Source organism: Gnatocerus cornutus, unplaced genomic scaffold, assembly GCF_029298725.1.
Source record: "Gnatocerus cornutus isolate USDA-ARS CGAHR unplaced genomic scaffold, icGnaCorn1.1 ctg00000319.1, whole genome shotgun sequence".
Taxonomy (NCBI): Eukaryota; Metazoa; Arthropoda; class Insecta; order Coleoptera; family Tenebrionidae; genus Gnatocerus; species Gnatocerus cornutus.
Genome location: NW_028275638.1, coordinates 7,501 through 27,500, shown reverse-complemented (window position 1 = coordinate 27,500; position 20,000 = coordinate 7,501). Strand labels below are relative to the sequence as shown.

Below are 20,000 nucleotides of genomic sequence, written 5' to 3'. Positions count from 1 at the left end.
TGAGGAGAGATCCTCCCGTTATCGGCAGCGGTCGCTACGGGCCTGGCACCCTCTATGGGCTGTGGCCCCGTTCAAGATGGACTTGGACGCGCCGCACGATCTCGGGATGACGGATCCTCCCTAACACCACATTTCCCGGCGTCCGGTTTCGGCCGCGGGATTCGGTGCTGGGCTTCTCCCTGTTCGCTCGCCGCTACTGAGGGAATCCTAGTTAGTTTCTTTTCCTCCGCTTAGTAATATGCTTAAATTCAGCGGGTAGTCTCACCTGCTCTGAGGTCGCATATGAAAAATAAAAATTTTTCATTCGGTCATTTCGACGATCACGACACGTCTCCCATTCCTTGCTATACGTGTTCGTCATTTTTCTTTTTAAAAAATGGCTAAGTTTACAGAAACGCTTACGATCTGACGTCTGTCGCGATTTGCATTACACGTCTCGGACACGACGACCGTCTATAACGTTCTCAACCTTAAAACGCCATTTTTTTTTTTAAATGACGACATGTTGAAGAAATAGGACGTGCTACGCCGAAAGACCAGCCAACAACTACAACAAGTAGTAGTTGGTCGCTTTCGCGTCTTAAGATGTCGCGCAAATTTACTCGCTGCACGAGAAACGCACACAAACACACGATTCTACGACACACCACGCAAGAACATGTGCCGACGTAAACACTTTCGTATTTATGATTCGCAAGGTGGACGTCCGACGGACTTTGTAAAAAAAAAATACAAAGCATACCCGTCCCGTCCTTTTTGACGAAAAAACACGCTCGAGTAAACGTCTCGGCACACGTTCGAGGCGTGCGTCGTTATATCGTGACGTAAGTGACGATCACGTACATTAATGAGTACCTATTCGACGCGTCGCAACACATCCAACACGCTCCGACGTTTTCGTCCGAAAACGAAAACCGAGCAGTCTTTGAAATTGACACGACCCTCAGCCAGGAGTGGTCCGGGAACATTATATCCGAGGACCGCAATGTGCGTTCGAAATGTCGATGTTCATGTGTCCTGCAGTTCACAAGTTGACGCGCAATTAGCTGCGTTCTTCATCGACCCACGAGCCAAGTGATCCACCGTTCAGGGTAATCTTTTTAAAATTTAAACGCTCGTTCCACAAGAACCCCGATCATGCCGATCGTCCAGCTGTCTATACACGTCTTGCAAAAATTTTTGCGTACGTGCGTACATCCGAAACGAAAATGATCTTCGTGGTTCCGAAACGTGCCACGTCTAAAATTTCGGTGTTGTGGTATGGATATTTATGATTCTCGCTCTTAATTGTCTTTCGTCCGTACTTTCTCGTCTGAAAGGGAACGCGATCGTCGGTCTCAGTTTTACGCGTACGAAAAAATTAAAAAAAATATTAACCCAAACACAAATTTGTATCCGCGCACCGAAAAAGAAGCACTTTTCTTTTTCACGCGGTCTCCGCTTTTACACGCAAAGTACGAGCATGTATGTGTGAAGATGGGACATGTTCGATACGATTTTAATTAGGAATTTGCCAATTTCCTTTTTCTCAGCAATAATTTTAATAAATAATGCTGCTTTCTCTCATAAACTACATTTTCGGTAGTTTTCCTTTATTGTGTCTTTCATTTAGTGTGCGTGTGTCAAGCACTTTAAAAAGTGTGACGAAGAGACGGTTTTTGATCGATCGGAATCAACACATCATTACATCATCGTACTCGTTATGAAAAAGCGAATTAGTATCCGCCGTAAGCGAAAAGAGATTTTCGCGGGCGGTCTTTGTGTTCGTGTTTCAATTTTCTTTCTATATTTTTTCGTCGCCAAACCGAAGACAGATCGTGAATTTTGACGAAAAAATCTATAGACGTGCCAGACTGAGCGTCTAACATAAAATCCTCAAGTTTACCGTTCTATATCGTGACTTAATGACGATTGACGGTGTATATAATTTTGAAATGGTGCAGTCGTACGCTCCGTAAAGAGAATTTTACCGTTTCTAACGAAATCACTTTACCACATCTACCAAAAACATTAAAAAAGCAAGGTGTGATGTGTGTGTGATCGCTCGTTTAACGGCGCTTTCAAAAAACTCTTTGAAGCGTCTAACGACGAACATCATTCACGCGAATCGTAAAATCGGGAGCGTTTCTCGCCGGTCCCGTAGCCGGGCGTAAATCATTTAAAACCCACGGAGTCGTAACCTAATTCGACACCTGCGATTTTCTTCTTTCTCGACTACTCTGCTACATCCTCTCCGTGTGTCCGAAAAAAGAGGACTTCTAACGTCTTTCGACTTTCGCGGTGGAGTTCACAACTTTCCGCGATCCGGTCGAAAAACCGAAAGCGTCCCTCCTTTTTTCCATCATTGGAAAAGATCGAGAGATAGTACAAAAAAAATCAAAAAATCTAGGTACCCGAAGAAACAGCCGTATGCCCGAGCGAATTCGGTTTTTCTCGTTCAAAAAAGGTGAAAAACTCGATCGCAAGGACCGGCGCTGCGGGCCAGCGTAACGCTATTGTTTTTCCGAATATGTACGATTCGTAGTTCAAAACGTCGTACACACGGTGTTTCAAAAAGAAACAAGCAACGGCACGACAAAAGATCGTGCCGTCGACTCCATGTCATCGACGACGGTGTTGTAAAAACATAAAGTGTACATCGACACGATCAAATAAAAATGCATAATAATAAATTATACATATGTCAAAATTCGTGTGTACGAGGACACGTTAATGATCCTTCCGCAGGTTCACCTACGGAAACCTTGTTACGACTTTTACTTCCTCTAAATGATCAAGTTTGGTCATCTTCCCAGCGACATCGACGACGTCGAAACGCCATCGCGTACCGGTCCGAAGACCTCACTAAATCATTCAATCGGTAGTAGCGACGGGCGGTGTGTACAAAGGGCAGGGACGTAATCAACGCGAGCTTATGACTCACGCTTACTGGGAATTCCTCGTTCATGGGGAACAATTGCAAGCCCCAATCCCTAGCACGAAGGAGGTTCAGCGGGTTACCCGGACCGCTCGGTCAGGGAGGACACGCTGATTCCTTCAGTGTAGCGCGCGTGCGGCCCAGAACATCTAAGGGCATCACAGACCTGTTATTGCTCAATCTCGTGCGGCTAGAAGCCGCCTGTCCCTCTAAGAAGAATTGTTTGTACGCCGACAGTAAAAACCGCGCACGACCACCGGGCGAACCCAGGATCGACGGGCCTTTGGGATGTCGAAATACGCCTATTTAGCAGGCTAGAGTCTCGTTCGTTATCGGAATTAACCAGACAAATCGCTCCACCAACTAAGAACGGCCATGCACCACCACCCACCGAATCAAGAAAGAGCTCTCAATCTGTCAATCCTTCCGGTGTCCGGGCCTGGTGAGGTTTCCCGTGTTGAGTCAAATTAAGCCGCAGGCTCCACTCCTGGTGGTGCCCTTCCGTCAATTCCTTTAAGTTTCAGCTTTGCAACCATACTTCCCCCGGAACCCAAAAGCTTTGGTTTCCCGGAAGCTGCCCGCCGAGTCATCGGAAGAACGTCGGCGGATCGCTAGCTGGCATCGTTTATGGTTAGAACTAGGGCGGTATCTGATCGCCTTCGAACCTCTAACTTTCGTTCTTGATCAATGAAAGCGTTTTTGGCAAATGCTTTCGCTTCTGTCCGTCTTGCGACGATCCAAGAATTTCACCTCTAACGTCGCAATACGAATGCCCCCATCCGTTCCTATTAATCATTACCTCGGGGTTCCGAAAACCAACAAAATAGAACCGAGGTCCTATTCCATTATTCCATGCACACAGTATTCAGGCGAAGTTTTAGCCTGCTTTAAGCACTCTAATTTGTTCAAAGTAAACGTGCCGGCCCACCTCGACACTCAATGAAGAGCACCGCGGCGGGATTGAGTTGGGCCGCCCTCTCGAGCTAAGCCCACCGGCAGGACGTCCCGCGGCACGCCAGTTGACACCGCGAACGATGAACCGGCGGCGCGGGACACAGATTCGACTACGAGCTTTTTAACCGCAACAACTTTAATATACGCTATTGGAGCTGGAATTACCGCGGCTGCTGGCACCAGACTTGCCCTCCAATTGATCCTCGTTAAAGGGTTTAGAGTGTACTCATTCCGATTACGGGGCCTCGGATGAGTCCCGTATCGTTATTTTTCGTCACTACCTCCCCGTGCCGGGAGTGGGTAATTTGCGCGCCTGCTGCCTTCCTTGGATGTGGTAGCCGTTTCTCAGGCTCCCTCTCCGGAATCGAACCCTGATTCCCCGTTACCCGTTACAACCATGGTAGGCGCAGAACCTACCATCGACAGTTGATAAGGCAGACATTTGAAAGATGCGTCGCCGGTGCGAGACCGTGCGATCAGCGTAAAGTTATTCAGAGTCACCAAGTTGTACGATGACGGAGACCGCCACCGATTGGTTTTGATCTAATAAAAGCGCTCCTTCCGTTTCCGGTTGGAGCTCTGTTTGCATGTATTAGCTCTAGAATTACCACAGTTATCCAAGTAAATGTGGGTACGATCTAAGGAACCATAACTGATTTAATGAGCCTTTCGCGGTTTCACCTTAATTTGGCTTGTACTGAGACATGCATGGCTTAATCTTTGAGACAAGCATATGACTACTGGCAGGATCAACCAGGGAACTGCGTTCTTGTTTTAAAATAAGAGAGTTTTAGTCTTTCTTTCCTTCTAGTCATATAAGCTACAATAATCGTAGAATTTCGGAAAGACACCTGCTGCTCTTATAAAAAACTGAACACTTTCCTATTATTGTTTTGAAGAAAGTGTGCGTGTCTGCGAAACGAAAACCTCGTAAGAAGAGACGTAACGCCACGCGATCTTTCTGGATGGAAAATTTTTCGACATTTTTTTCACATCATCCTTGATTGAATCTCCTGCAACAATTTTATTCTTATTCATCCGTTCTAAGTTGTCGTCGTCGTCGAAATAAATAATTTGTACACACTTCGGGGTACACGTTTGTCAAAATTCATGAAATGCAACGTAACATTTTTACTTTAATAAATTTTTACAGTGCATTCAGATCGACTAAACGAACAACGACGGATGAATTGATTTATGGATTTTTATTTGTTGCGACTCATCGGAGGAGAGAGTGAAGAAAAAATAATCCAATATCATGGTTACGGAATAATTTTCTATGACTTTTTCATCCTTGTTTGAATCTTGCAACAATTAATTTTATTCATCCGTTCTAAGTTGTCGTCGTCGTCGAAATAAATAATTTGTACACATTTCGGTACACGTTTGTCAAAATTCATGAAATGCAAACGTAACATTTTACTTTAATAAATTTTTACAGTGCATTCAGATCGACTAAACGAACAACGACGGATGGATTACTTATTTTTGTTGCGACTCATCGGACGAAAAGTAGAAACATAATCCTCCATTGTAATATAGTTTTTACGGAAAATTTTTCTTTTATTTTATATCCTTGATTGAATGCTGCATTTTATCCGTCTTTTTTTCGTCAAAAACAGAGATCAATGCGATTCATCGGACGAAGAAATAATTTCCCAGTTCAAAATTTAGAGATTTTTGGGCACATCGACTTGAAATTTTATCGTAAAGAAAAAATATCGTCGTCGACAAGCAAAAGTTCAAACATTCTCCATACTCTTCGCTAGATTGAAAGCGACGGTTTATTGTGAGATTTCTCTTTAGAAATATTCACACGTTACGAGTTTATGAAATTTTATTTATTTCAAAATTCTCGCTCGGACTTTAGTGAGTTGACGCATTTGTTAATTTTTGGTCGTTCTGACACGAACACATAAAATCTTTGATTGCATTTGGACCGCTAACATAGAAACGCTCGCCGCATCCGCAATCTCGCTGTGCATGGTCAATGGCAAGATTTGTCATCCCTCAAACGATGGTGGGTCCACAGGGTACACATTCCGGCCATCGTCCCAACTACGGGTAAGTCGCGGTGTACGAGAGGTAACAAGATAATCGGACGCACATAAAATCACATTTCGATCGTACGCTTTTGTCCGCTGCTACATACCACCACTACTATCCCTATATATGCCAGCGCGGCAGCGTTCAGCTCTGAATCACTCGATGCGCGAAACGGTCGAAATCCCATAGCGCGCCGGCCGCTCGCTATGGGCGAGGGGTCGGGTAAATCGGTCTGATCGCTCGGTGCAAAAGTCCGTTTGGGTACTTAGAGACGGAATTTTAAAATTCTGATTTCGCAGATCAATTTCAAGGGTCATTAGGACTCGAATGCCGTTAACGGTGTTTTGAAAAAAATATTTTTTACGTTTTTACGGCATTTCGACCGAACACCTCAGTTCCGACTTCGGACTTAGAATAATTTTCATCAAAATTTCGAACGCCTCAGTTTCCAGAGGGTTTTAGATCCCGTTTAGTTAGGGGTTTGAAATTATCACAGCCACCCTTGTTTGGTGTTAGTTCGACCGTAACTTTTGTTCGTTTGCATTTAATTTCGATTTTTCTGGGACTTTTGGTCAATGTAAATTTATCAACCGCTACACTTCCGACTTCGGACTTAGACGAATGAGCGCCGAACGCTACAGTTTCGACTTCGGACTTAGAAAAATTTCGCTCGACCGCCACAGTTTCGAATTGGACTTAGAAAAATTTCGGTCGAACGCCTCAGTTTCGAATCGGACTTAGAAAAATTTTGGTCGACCGCTACAGTTTCGACTTCGGACTTAGAAAAATTTCGTTCGAACGCTACAGTTTCGACTTCGGACTTGGAAAAATTTCGCTCGACCGCCACAGTTCCAACATGAGACTTAGAAAAATTTTTATCAAAAATTCGAACACCTCAGTTTCGACTACGGACTTAGAAAAATTTCGCTCGACCGCCACAGTTCCTATTTCGGACTTAGAAAAATTTTCATCAAAATTTCGAACGCCTCAGTTTCCAGAGGGTTTTAGATCCCGTTTAATTAGAAGCTTGAAATTATAAAATCTACCTTCTATCGATGTTAGTTCGACCCAAACATTTGTTCGTTTGCATTTAATTTCGATTTTTCTCGTACTTTTGGTCAATGTAAATTTGTCAACCGCTACACTTCCGACTTCGGACTTAGACGAATGAGCGCCGAACGCTACAGTTTCGACTTCGGACTTAGAAAAATTTCGTTCGAACGCTACAGTTTCGACTTCGGACTTGGAAAAATTTCGCTCGACCGCCACAGTTCCAACATGAGACTTAGAAAAATTTTTATCAAAAATTCGAACACCTCAGTTTCGACTACGGACTTAGAAAAATTTCGCTCGACCGCCACAGTTCCTATTTCGGACTTAGAAAAATTTTCATCAAAATTTCGAACGCCTCAGTTTCCAGAGGGTTTTAGATCCCGTTTAATTAGGAGCTTGAAATTATAAAATCTACCTTCTATCGATGCTAGTTCGACCCAAACATTTGTTCGTTTGGATTTAATTTCGATTTTTCTCGGACTTTTGGTCAATGTAAATTTGTCAACCGCTACACTTCCGAGTTCGGACTTAGACGAATGAGCGCCGAACGCTACAGTTTCGACTTCGGACTTAGAAAAATTTTGTTCGAACGCTACAGTTTCGAATTGGACTTGGAAAAATTTCGGTCGAACGCCTCAGTTTCGAATCGGACTTAGAAAAATTTTGGTCGACCGCTACAGTTTCGACTTCGGACTTGGAAAAATTTCGATCGAACGCCACAGTTCCGACTTTTTTTCGAAACTGTAGCGTTCAGTCAAATTGCCGTAAAAACGTAAAAAACTTTTTTTACAAAACATGGTCGACAGCATTCGAGTCCTAATAATCCTTGAAATTGATCTGCGAAATCAGAATTTTAAAATTCCGTCTCTAAGTACCCAAACGGACTTTTGCACCGAGCGATCAGACCGTTTTACTCTACCCCTCGCCCATAGCGAGCGGCCGGCGCACTATGGGATTTCGATCGTTTCACGCATCGAGCGATTCAGAGCTGATCGCTGCCGCGGTGGCATATATAGGGAGTAGTGATGGTAAGTGGCAGCGATGACGGACAAGTACGCACGATGAATGGATTGACATGAAATCAAATGTGCGCGTCCGTACGATCTGTTACCTCTCGTACATCGCGACCCCGTTTAATGATATTATGCTAAATTAAAAATAAAAATACATCGATGAAATAAAAAGTGGTAAGTCTCTAGAAAGACAATATACCGCTGTGAATAAAAATTTCTCGATGAATAGCGAAATGTGAATTAGTCCGCCTGTAACGTGCATTTTGCGAACGAATTAGCTAATTCACCGCTAGTTAAAAAACGTGACCACCCAGTGCTCTTATCCAAAGTCGTCTGCAAATGAGATGAAATTAATAATCTTGACTCTAATGCAGACGACAAATTGAATTGAATAATTTACTTGAATAATGTGACGGATCTATAAAATAAAACACAAAGCCCGAAACACCAAGCAGTAAAAATCTCGATTATTGTTCCGCCCGTTGAAAAACAAAAGATCCGTCACATGGTAAGCAGAACTGGTGAAAATTGTGAAAGACTTGTTTCTCCTCCGATAACAAGCTTGAATTAAATATGATCGAGTGAATGATATTGGAAACCAAAGAACGAAACTGAGGAGAAGCAAATGTTCAGTAATATATTATGAATAATTATAATATTAATATAAATAATAATATTATATTAAAAATGGGAATTGTATGTGGTTGATGGAAAAAGTTTTTTTTTCTGTTGACCGCTACAGTTCCCAATTTGGACTTAAAAAAAAAAAAAAAAAAAAAAAAAAAATTGTGTATACGGAAGGTAAAAAGCAAAAAATAAAATATTTTATTATTTTTTTTACTTTTTTTACGGGTCCCTACCGCTACAGTTCCCACTGAATGTGTCCTTTTCGCGCTAAGTCCATGCAGTCGCTACAGTTCCGAAACTGGACTTGTAAAAATTTCGACATTTTTGAACGCATCAGTTCCGAACGAGGTTTCAAAACTGTAGCGTTCGGTGTAAACGTATCAGTTCCGAATGAGTTTTCGCAACTGTGGCGTTTCATTTTTGTGCTTTCATGGTTGCATAAACAATCGCCAGTGTGAACGCTTCAGTTCCGAATGAGTTTTCGAAACTGTAGCGTTTCATATTTGTGCTTTCATGGTTGCATAAGCAATCGCCAGTGTGAACGCTTCAGTTCCGAATAGATTTTCGAAACTGTAGCGTTCAATGTGAACGCTTCAGTTCCGACTTTGGACTTAGAATAATTTTCATCAAAATTCGAACGCCACAGTTTCGAAAGGGTTTTAGATCCCGTTCAGTTAGGGACTTAAAATTATGACATCCACTTTCGATTAATGTTAGTTCGGTCCGAACTTTTGTTCATTTTCATTTAATTTCAATTTTTCTCGGACTTTTGGTCTTTGTTAATTTTGTCCTTTCGAAACTGTAACGTTCAATGTGAACGCTTCAGTTCCGAATAAATTCTCGAAACTGTAACGTTCAAAGTGAACGCCTCAGTTCCGAATAGATTCTCGAAACTGTAGCGTTCAATGTGAACGCTTCAGTTCCGAATAGATTCTCGAAACTGTAGCGTTCAATGTGAACGCTTCAGTTCCGAATAGATTCTCGAAACTGTAGCGTTCAATGTGAACGCTTCAGTTCCGACTTTGGACTTGGAATAATTTTCATCAAAATTCGAACGCCACAGTTTCGAAAGGGTTTTAGATCCCGTTTAGTTAGGGACTTAAAATTATGACATCCACTTTCGATTAATGTTAGTTCGGTCCGAACTTTTGTTCGTTTTCATTTAATTTCGATTTTTCTCGGACATTTAGACTATGCGAATTTTAGATTTTTCAAGCTGTAGCGTTTGGCGAGAACGCCGCAGTTACGGACAGGTTTTGTGTCAGACTTTCAATAATCTGAAAAAACTCCGAAAAAAGAAAATAATTAGTGTTTTCATGGTTGCATAACAATTTAAAATTCATGCACAAAAATAATCCATCTATATTTCCGTTATTCAAGAATGCAAAGGAAAGACGAAAGTTCGGCAACAATTAGTTTAAGCGGTTGCATAACCATTCAAACGTTATGCTTAAACACAATCCATTTACGATATATAATAAAAATAAAGCTTTATTATCAACTTTGAAGTCCATTCTATTGCTGATCTTTAGACCTATAGATTAGGTCAAGATGTCAAATGTCAAAAAACAACTACAGGTTCCTGTATTTGTAGCAATGCTGGCGCCATCTGTAGAACAGTTACCTAAACTTGAAAGTCAAAAAAATTACAGCTTTCTGTAACTATTAATGTTGGTATCGCCACCTGTTAGTCGAAAACATAATTTAGTGGCGCCATCTATATGACAGGTCTGGAACTTCACAAATGTCAAAAATTACTGGTTTTTACTTTATTTACATATTTTTTTTGAAATTTGGCGCCCATTTTGACCCAAAAGTGGCGCCATCTATGTGTCAGGTCTGGAACTTCATAAATGTCAAAAATTACAAGATTCTGGGTTCATTTACGTATTTTTCTTGAATTTTAAGCATAATTTGACCTGACCTGACCCTAAAATGGCGTCATCTATGTGTCAGGTCTGGAACTTCAGAAATGTCAAAAATTACTGTTTTTTCCTTTATTTTACATATTGTTTTTGAATTTCGGCGCCTATTTTGACTCAAAAATGGCGCCATCTAAATGACAGGTCTGGAACTTCAGAAATGTCAAAAATTACAAGATTCTGGGAAGATTCTGGGTTAATTTACGTATTTTTCTTGAATTTTAAGCATAATTTGACCTGACCTGACCCTAAAATGGCGTCATCTATGTGTCAGGTCTGGAACTTCAGAAATGTCAAAAATTACTGTTTTTTCCTTTATTTTACATATTGTTTTTGAATTTCGGCGCCTATTTTGACTCAAAAATGGCGCCATCTAAATGACAGGTCTGGAACTTCAGAAATGTCAAAAATTACAAGATTCTGGGAAGATTCTGGGTTAATTTACGTATTTTTCTTGAATTTTAAGCATAATTTGACCTGACCTGACCCTAAAATGGCGCCATCTATGTGTCAGGTCTGGAACTTCAGAAATGTCAAAAATTACTGTTTTTTCCTTTATTTTACATATTGTTTTTGAATTTTGGCGCCTATTTTGACTCAAAAATGGCGCCATCTATATGACAGGTCTGGAACTTCAGAAATGTCAAAAATTACAAGATTCTGGGTTAATTTACGTATTTTTTTTGAATGTTAAGCATAATTTGACCTGACCTGACCCTAAAATGGCGCCATCTATGTGTCAGGTCTGGAACTTCATAAATGTCAAAAATTACTGTTTTTCCTTTATTTTACATATTGTTTTTGAATTTTGGCGCCTATTTTAACTCAAAAATGGCGCCATCTATATGACAGGTCTGGAACTTCAGAAATGTCAAAAATTACAAGATTCTGGGTTAATTTACGTATTTTTCTTGAATTTTAAGCATAATTTGACCTAACTGACCCTAAAATGGCGCCATCTATGTGTCAGGTCTGGAACTTCATAAATGTCAAAAATTACTGTTTTTCCTTTATTTTACATATTGTTTTTGAATTTTGGCGCCTATTTTGACTCAAAAATGGCGCCATCTATGTGACAGGTCTGGAACTTCACAAATGTCAAAAATTACTGTTTTTTCCTATATTTTACATATTGTTTTTGAATTTTGGCGCCTATTTTAACTCAAAAATGGCGCCATCTATGTGACAGGTCTGGAACTTCAGAAATGTCAAAAATTACAAGATTCTGGGTTCATTTACGTATTTTTCTTGAATTTTAAGCATAATTTGACCTGACCTGACCCTAAAATGGCGCCATCTATGTGTCAGGTCTGGAACTTCAGAAATGTCAAAAATTACTGTTTTTTCCTTTATTTTACATATTGTTTTTGAATTTTGGCGCCTATTTTGACTCAAAAATGGCGCCATCTATATGACAGGTCTGGAACTTCAGAAATGTCAAAAATTACAAGATTCTGGGTTAATTTACGTATTTTTTTTGAATGTTAAGCATAATTTGACCTGACCTGACCCTAAAATGGCGCCATCTATGTGTCAGGTCTGGAACTTCATAAATGTCAAAAATTACTGTTTTTTCCTTTATTTTACATATTGTTTTTGAATTTCGGCGCCTATTTTGACTCAAAAATGGCGCCATCTAAATGACAGGTCTGGAATTTCAGAAATGTCAAAAATTACAAGATTCTGGGAAGATTCTGGGTTAATTTACGTATTTTTCTTGAATTTTAAGCATAATTTGACCTGACCTGACCCTAAAATGGCGCCATCTATGTGTCAGGTCTGGAACTTCAGAAATGTCAAAAATTACTGTTTTTTCCTTTATTTTACATATTGTTTTTGAATTTTGGCGCCTATTTTGACTCAAAAATGGCGCCATCTATATGACAGGTCTGGAACTTCAGAAATGTCAAAAATTACAAGATTCTGGGTTAATTTACGTATTTTTTTTGAATGTTAAGCATAATTTGACCTGACCTGACCCTAAAATGGCGCCATCTATGTGTCAGGTCTGGAACTTCATAAATGTCAAAAATTACTGTTTTTCCTTTATTTTACATATTGTTTTTGAATTTTGGCGCCTATTTTAACTCAAAAATGGCGCCATCTATATGACAGGTCTGGAACTTCAGAAATGTCAAAAATTACAAGATTCTGGGTTAATTTACGTATTTTTCTTGAATTTTAAGCATAATTTGACCTAACTGACCCTAAAATGGCGCCATCTATGTGTCAGGTCTGGAACTTCATAAATGTCAAAAATTACTGTTTTTCCTTTATTTTACATATTGTTTTTGAATTTTGGCGCCTATTTTGACTCAAAAATGGCGCCATCTATGTGACAGGTCTGGAACTTCACAAATGTCAAAAATTACTGTTTTTTCCTATATTTTACATATTGTTTTTGAATTTTGGCGCCTATTTTAACTCAAAAATGGCGCCATCTATGTGACAGGTCTGGAACTTCAGAAATGTCAAAAATTACAAGATTCTGGGAAGATTCTGGGTTAATTTACGTATTTTTCTTGAATTTTAAGCATAATTTGACCTGACCTGACCCTAAAATGGCGCCATCTATGTGTCAGGTCTGGAACTTCAGAAATGTCAAAAATTACTGTTTTTTCCTTTATTTTACATATTGTTTTTGAATTTTGGCGCCTATTTTGACTCAAAAATGGCGCCATCTATATGACAGGTCTGGAACTTCAGAAATGTCAAAAATTACAAGATTCTGGGTTAATTTACGTATTTTTTTTGAATGTTAAGCATAATTTGACCTGACCTGACCCTAAAATGGCGCCATCTATGTGTCAGGTCTGGAACTTCAGAAATGTCAAAAATTACTGTTTTTTCCTTTATTTTACATATTGTTTTTGAATTTTGGCGCCTATTTTGACTCAAAAATGGCGCCATCTATGTGACAGGTCTGGAACTTCACAAATGTCAAAAATTACAAGATTCTGGGAAGATTCTGGGTTAATTTACGTATTTTTCTTGAATTTTAAGCATAATTTGACCTGACCTGACCCTAAAATGGCGCCATCTATGTGTCAGGTCTGGAACTTCAGAAATGTCAAAAATTACTGTTTTTTCCTTTATTTTACATATTGTTTTTGAATTTTGGCGCCTATTTTGACTCAAAAATGGCGCCATCTATATGACAGGTCTGGAACTTCAGAAATGTCAAAAATTACAAGATTCTGGGTTAATTTACGTATTTTTTTTGAATGTTAAGCATAATTTGACCTGACCTGACCCTAAAATGGCGCCATCTATGTGTCAGGTCTGGAACTTCAGAAATGTCAAAAATTACTGTTTTTTCCTTTATTTTACATATTGTTTTTGAATTTTGGCGCCTATTTTGACTCAAAAATGGCGCCATCTATGTGACAGGTCTGGAACTTCACAAATGTCAAAAATTACTGTTTTTTCCTATATTTTACATATTGTTTTTGAATTTTGGCGCCTATTTTAACTCAAAAATGGCGCCATCTATATGACAGGTCTGGAACTTCAGAAATGTCAAAAATTACAAGATTCTGGGTTAATTTACGTATTTTTCTTGAATTTTAAGCATAATTTGACCTGACCTGGCCCTAAAATGGCGTCATCTATGTGTCAGGTCTGGAACTTCAGAAATGTCAAAAATTACTGTTTTTTCCTTTATTTTACATATTGTTTTTGAATTTCGGCGCCTATTTTGACTCAAAAATGGCGCCATCTAAATGACAGGTCTGGAACTTCAGAAATGTCAAAAATTACAAGATTCTGGGAAGATTCTGGGTTAATTTACGTATTTTTCTTGAATTTTAAGCATAATTTGACCTGACCTGACCCTAAAATGGCGCCATCTATGTGTCAGGTCTGGAACTTCAGAAATGTCAAAAATTACTGTTTTTTCCTTTATTTTACATATTGTTTTTGAATTTTGGCGCCTATTTTGACTCAAAAATGGCGCCATCTATATGACAGGTCTGGAACTTCAGAAATGTCAAAAATTACAAGATTCTGGGTTAATTTACGTATTTTTTTTGAATGTTAAGCATAATTTGACCTGACCTGACCCTAAAATGGCGCCATCTATGTGTCAGGTCTGGAACTTCATAAATGTCAAAAATTACTGTTTTTTCCTTTATTTTACATATTGTTTTTGAATTTTGGCGCCTATTTTGACTCAAAAATGGCGCCATCTATATGACAGGTCTGGAACTTCAGAAATGTCAAAAATTACAAGATTCTGGGTTAATTTACGTATTTTTCTTGAATTTTAAGCATAATTTGACCTAACTGACCCTAAAATGGCGCCATCTATGTGTCAGGTCTGGAACTTCATAAATGTCAAAAATTACTGTTTTTCCTTTATTTTACATATTGTTTTTGAATTTTGGCGCCTATTTTGACTCAAAAATGGCGCCATCTATGTGACAGGTCTGGAACTTCACAAATGTCAAAAATTACTGTTTTTTCCTATATTTTACATATTGTTTTTGAATTTTGGCGCCTATTTTAACTCAAAAATGGCGCCATCTATGTGACAGGTCTGGAACTTCAGAAATGTCAAAAATTACAAGATTCTGGGAAGATTCTGGGTTAATTTACGTATTTTTCTTGAATTTTAAGCATAATTTGACCTGACCTGACCCTAAAATGGCGCCATCTATGTGTCAGGTCTGGAACTTCAGAAATGTCAAAAATTACTGTTTTTTCCTTTATTTTACATATTGTTTTTGAATTTTGGCGCCTATTTTGACTCAAAAATGGCGCCATCTATATGACAGGTCTGGAACTTCACAAATGTCAAAAATTACAAGATTCTGGGTTAATTTACGTATTTTTCTTGAATTTTAAGCATAATTTGACCTAACTGACCCTAAAATGGCGCCATCTATGTGTCAGGTCTGGAACTTCATAAATGTCAAAAATTACTGTTTTTCCTATATTTTACATATTGTTTTTGAATTTTGGCGCCTATTTTGACTCAAAAATGGCGCCATCTATGTGACAGGTCTGGAACTTCACAAATGTCAAAAATTACTGTTTTTTCCTATATTTTACATATTGTTTTTGAATTTTGGCGCCTATTTTAACTCAAAAATGGCGCCATCTATATGACAGGTCTGGAACTTCAGAAATGTCAAAAATTACAAGATTCTGGGTTAATTTACGTATTTTTCTTGAATTTTAAGCATAATTTGACCTAACTGACCCTAAAATGGCGCCATCTATGTGTCAGGTCTGGAACTTCATAAATGTCAAAAATTACAAGATTCTGGGTTCATTTACGTATTTTTCTTGAATTTTAAGCATAATTTGACCTGACCTGACCCTAAAATGGCGCCATCTATGTGTCAGGTCTGGAACTTCATAAATGTCAAAAATTACTGTTTTTCCTTTATTTTACATATTGTTTTTTAATTTTGGCGCCTATTTTGACTCAAAAATGGCGCCATCTATATGACAGGTCTGGAACTTCAGAAATGTCAAAAATTACAAGATTCTGGGTTAATTTACGTATTTTTCTTGAATTTTAAGCATAATTTGACCTGACCTGACCCTAAAATGGCGTCATCTATGTGTCAGGTCTGGAACTTCAGAAATGTCAAAAATTACAAGATTCTGTGTTAATTTACGTATTTTTCTTGAATTTTAAGCATAATTTGACCTGACCTGACCCTAAAATGGCGTCATCTATGTGTCAGGTCTGGAACTTCAGAAATGTCAAAAATTACAAGATTCTGTGTTAATTTACGTATTTTTCTTGAATTTTAAGCATAATTTGACCTAACTGACCCTAAAATGGCGCCATCTATGTGTCAGGTCTGGAACTTCATAAATGTCAAAAATTACTGTTTTTCCTTTATTTTACATATTGTTTTTGAATTTTGGCGCCTATTTTGACTCAAAAATGGCGCCATCTATGTGACAGGTCTGGAACTTCACAAATGTCAAAAATTACTGTTTTTTCCTATATTTTACATATTGTTTTTGAATTTTGGCGCCTATTTTAACTCAAAAATGGCGCCATCTATGTGACAGGTCTGGAACTTCAGAAATGTCAAAAATTACAAGATTCTGGGAAGATTCTGGGTTAATTTACGTATTTTTCTTGAATTTTAAGCATAATTTGACCTGACCTGACCCTAAAATGGCGCCATCTATGTGTCAGGTCTGGAACTTCAGAAATGTCAAAAATTACTGTTTTTTCCTTTATTTTACATATTGTTTTTGAATTTTGGCGCCTATTTTGACTCAAAAATGGCGCCATCTATATGACAGGTCTGGAACTTCAGAAATGTCAAAAATTACAAGATTCTGGGTTAATTTACGTATTTTTTTTGAATGTTAAGCATAATTTGACCTGACCTGACCCTAAAATGGCGCCATCTATGTGTCAGGTCTGGAACTTCAGAAATGTCAAAAATTACTGTTTTTTCCTTTATTTTACATATTGTTTTTGAATTTTGGCGCCTATTTTGACTCAAAAATGGCGCCATCTATGTGACAGGTCTGGAACTTCACAAATGTCAAAAATTACAAGATTCTGGGAAGATTCTGGGTTAATTTACGTATTTTTCTTGAATTTTAAGCATAATTTGACCTGACCTGACCCTAAAATGGCGCCATCTATGTGTCAGGTCTGGAACTTCAGAAATGTCAAAAATTACTGTTTTTTCCTTTATTTTACATATTGTTTTTGAATTTTGGCGCCTATTTTGACTCAAAAATGGCGCCATCTATATGACAGGTCTGGAACTTCAGAAATGTCAAAAATTACAAGATTCTGGGTTAATTTACGTATTTTTTTTGAATGTTAAGCATAATTTGACCTGACCTGACCCTAAAATGGCGCCATCTATGTGTCAGGTCTGGAACTTCAGAAATGTCAAAAATTACTGTTTTTTCCTTTATTTTACATATTGTTTTTGAATTTTGGCGCCTATTTTGACTCAAAAATGGCGCCATCTATGTGACAGGTCTGGAACTTCACAAATGTCAAAAATTACTGTTTTTTCCTATATTTTACATATTGTTTTTGAATTTTGGCGCCTATTTTAACTCAAAAATGGCGCCATCTATATGACAGGTCTGGAACTTCAGAAATGTCAAAAATTACAAGATTCTGGGTTAATTTACGTATTTTTCTTGAATTTTAAGCATAATTTGACCTGACCTGACCCTAAAATGGCGTCATCTATGTGTCAGGTCTGAAACTTCAGAAATGTCAAAAATTACTGTTTTTTCCTTTATTTTACATATTGTTTTTGAATTTCGGCGCCTATTTTGACTCAAAAATGGCGCCATCTAAATGACAGGTCTGGAACTTCAGAAATGTCAAAAATTACAAGATTCTGGGAAGATTCTGGGTTAATTTACGTATTTTTCTTGAATTTTAAGCATAATTTGACCTGACCTGACCCTAAAATGGCGCCATCTATGTGTCAGGTCTGGAACTTCAGAAATGTCAAAAATTACTGTTTTTTCCTTTATTTTACATATTGTTTTTGAATTTTGGCGCCTATTTTGACTCAAAAATGGCGCCATCTATATGACAGGTCTGGAACTTCAGAAATGTCAAAAATTACAAGATTCTGGGTTAATTTACGTATTTTTTTTGAATGTTAAGCATAATTTGACCTGACCTGACCCTAAAATGGCGCCATCTATGTGTCAGGTCTGGAACTTCATAAATGTCAAAAATTACTGTTTTTTCCTTTATTTTACATATTGTTTTTGAATTTTGGCGCCTATTTTGACTCAAAAATGGCGCCATCTATATGACAGGTCTGGAACTTCAGAAATGTCAAAAATTACAAGATTCTGGGTTAATTTACGTATTTTTCTTGAATTTTAAGCATAATTTGACCTAACTGACCCTAAAATGGCGCCATCTATGTGTCAGGTCTGGAACTTCATAAATGTCAAAAATTACTGTTTTTCCTTTATTTTACATATTGTTTTTGAATTTTGGCGCCTATTTTGACTCAAAAATGGCGCCATCTATGTGACAGGTCTGGAACTTCACAAATGTCAAAAATTACTGTTTTTTCCTATATTTTACATATTGTTTTTGAATTTTGGCGCCTATTTTAACTCAAAAATGGCGCCATCTATGTGACAGGTCTGGAACTTCAGAAATGTCAAAAATTACAAGATTCTGGGAAGATTCTGGGTTAATTTACGTATTTTTCTTGAATTTTAAGCATAATTTGACCTGACCTGACCCTAAAATGGCGCCATCTATGTGTCAGGTCTGGAACTTCAGAAATGTCAAAAATTACTGTTTTTTCCTTTATTTTACATATTGTTTTTGAATTTTGGCGCCTATTTTGACTCAAAAATGGCGCCATCTATATGACAGGTCTGGAACTTCACAAATGTCAAAAATTACAAGATTCTGGGTTAATTTACGTATTTTTCTTGAATTTTAAGCATAATTTGACCTAACTGACCCTAAAATGGCGCCATCTATGTGTCAGGTCTGGAACTTCATAAATGTCAAAAATTACTGTTTTTCCTATATTTTACATATTGTTTTTGAATTTTGGCGCCTATTTTGACTCAAAAATGGCGCCATCTATGTGACAGGTCTGGAACTTCACAAATGTCAAAAATTACTGTTTTTTCCTATATTTTACATATTGTTTTTGAATTTTGGCGCCTATTTTAACTCAAAAATGGCGCCATCTATATGACAGGTCTGGAACTTCAGAAATGTCAAAAATTACAAGATTCTGGGTTAATTTACGTATTTTTCTTGAATTTTAAGCATAATTTGACCTAACTGACCCTAAAATGGCGCCATCTATGTGTCAGGTCTGGAACTTCATAAATGTCAAAAATTACAAGATTCTGGGTTCATTTACGTATTTTTCTTGAATTTTAAGCATAATTTGACCTGACCTGACCCTAAAATGGCGCCATCTATGTGTCAGGTCTGGAACTTCATAAATGTCAAAAATTACTGTTTTTCCTTTATTTTACATATTGTTTTTTAATTTTGGCGCCTATTTTGACTCAAAAATGGCGCCATCTATATGACAGGTCTGGAACTTCAGAAATGTCAAAAATTACAAGATTCTGGGTTAATTTACGTATTTTTCTTGAATTTTAAGCATAATTTGACCTGACCTGACCCTAAAATGGCGTCATCTATGTGTCAGGTCTGGAACTTCAGAAATGTCAAAAATTACAAGATTCTGTGTTAATTTACGTATTTTTCTTGAATTTTAAGCATAATTTGACCTGACCTGACCCTAAAATGGCGTCATCTATGTGTCAGGTCTGGAACTTCAGAAATGTCAAAAATTACAAGATTCTGTGTTAATTTACGTATTTTTCTTGAATTTTAAGCATAATTTGACCTAACTGACCCTAAAATGGCGCCATCTATGTGTCAGGTCTGGAACTTCATAAATGTCAAAAATTACAAGATTCTGGGTTAATTTACGTATTTTTCTTGAATTTTAAGCA

The 20,000-nt window shown here is 37.9% G+C and overlaps 2 non-coding genes and 1 pseudogene across 2 annotated transcripts; all 3 read right to left on the bottom strand.

Moving 5' to 3' along the window:
- Positions 1-256, bottom strand: part of LOC148165438 (large subunit ribosomal RNA) — a 2,255-nt pseudogene extending 1,999 nt beyond the window's left edge.
- A 681-nt stretch (positions 257-937) lies between these two features.
- Positions 938-1,094, bottom strand: LOC148165437 (5.8S ribosomal RNA). The gene has a single exon (XR_015771475.1). It is a non-coding gene; the product is annotated as a 5.8S ribosomal RNA (ribosomal RNA).
- A 1,616-nt stretch (positions 1,095-2,710) lies between these two features.
- LOC148165436 (small subunit ribosomal RNA) lies at positions 2,711-4,631 on the bottom strand. The gene has a single exon (XR_015771476.1). It is a non-coding gene; the product is annotated as a small subunit ribosomal RNA (ribosomal RNA).
- Positions 4,632-20,000: the final 15,369 nt, after the last annotated feature.